Source organism: Cyrtonyx montezumae, unplaced genomic scaffold (genome assembly GCF_038088225.1).
Source record: "Cyrtonyx montezumae isolate F1298 unplaced genomic scaffold, pur_monq_1.0 scaffold_3, whole genome shotgun sequence".
Lineage (NCBI taxonomy): Eukaryota > Metazoa > Chordata > Aves > Galliformes > Odontophoridae > Cyrtonyx > Cyrtonyx montezumae.
This window is the reverse complement of record NW_027072034.1, coordinates 157835790-157837217: the sequence shown is the minus strand read 5'-3', so window position 1 is coordinate 157837217 and position 1428 is coordinate 157835790.

The window sequence follows — 1428 nt, the reverse complement described above, 5'->3', positions numbered from 1 at the left end:
TCTTCAGCAGGATCCCAAGCCCGGAGCTCCTGACACTTTGCAAGATGTAAAATCCAGATCCAGACTCAAGTTTTTAGGCTTGGGGCCATTTCCTAGTTATGAGACATATGTTATTTGCATGTACTTTCTTGCTTCAAAATGTTATGATCTTCTGAATTAGCATAGGTCTAATGAAGAACATTTATTTCAGGACACCTTCTAATAATTCCCAGCTACATTTCAGAGCAGATATTATGTTCTAAAAAATATCCTCTATAGAAGTGTTGCCTTCTGGAGCTTAAATCCTATGGTGGGTGGAATATAATTATGAGGAAAAAGATATGCAAAATATGCAAAGGTTAGAGCCGACAGTTGCCATGAGGTATTTTCAGATCTGAACATCTTGATCTTTCTGATAATCCATACTCAAGACATGCTACATTTGTTAAAGAAAAGCTTAAAATTAAAGTTAGTAAAATATGGTATTCTGGGGACTATCTGGTTGGCTGTGAAGTGTCAGACTGCTCTTTAACTTTTCTTGGCATTTGCAGGCTTATCACTTGCTGGATTGCACTTAAATGTCACATTCTTTATAGAAAATGGAGCTGATTTTTAGCAGGGTACGTGGACTTGGAGGGTGCCATGCAGTTGCTCTGTCATAGGTATGGTGGCATTTTAGACATGTCTGAGTATCACACACAACCTCTAGCCACAGATCTGGGAAGGTACACATCTAAGTGTCTCAGTGCCACATCTCCATAGTTCTTGAACACCTCCAGGGGCAGTGACTCCACCATCTCCCTGGGAAGCCTGTTCCAATATTTCACCACTCTTTCTGAGAATAATTTTTTCCTAATATCCAACCTGAACCTCCCCAGGTGCAACGTAAAGTCATCCCTTCTCATCCAATTGCTGCTACCTAAGTGTCAAACTGTGACACTGGGAGAAGGGGCATCATTAGTTTTCAGAGTTGACCTTCTATGGGAAGGGAATCCTACATATTCCCCCACTGATAGGCTGTCTAATGCTCATTGAAAGCATAGAATAAGGCAAAAAAATTGTTGACCCATTCTCTGTCGTCTGAACAACGTTCTTAACCATGTCTGGTGGTGATAAGATCCCACCTTCTTTTGTGCTTTTTCTGGTAATTTCTACTGGTGATCTCTTATGATTAGCCACCTCCCACATTCCAGTCAAGTACATTGGTTTACTTCCCTCCCCAAAACACTTACTGCCCTCCCTCCCCCTCAAATAAATGAAGTCTTTGATGTTGGTGGGGGAATTGATTTAGACTGGGGAAACTGTAGGCTGCCCAGATGCTGGCAGATTGAGAGCTGACAAGAAGACAAGACTGAGAGCAGACGAGCTGCTGAAGGGGTTTTTGGGACTTGTTCTTAGTAACCACCCCCTGTGTCTACCTGTTCCATGAAGCAGAGCTGGAACTGGTAC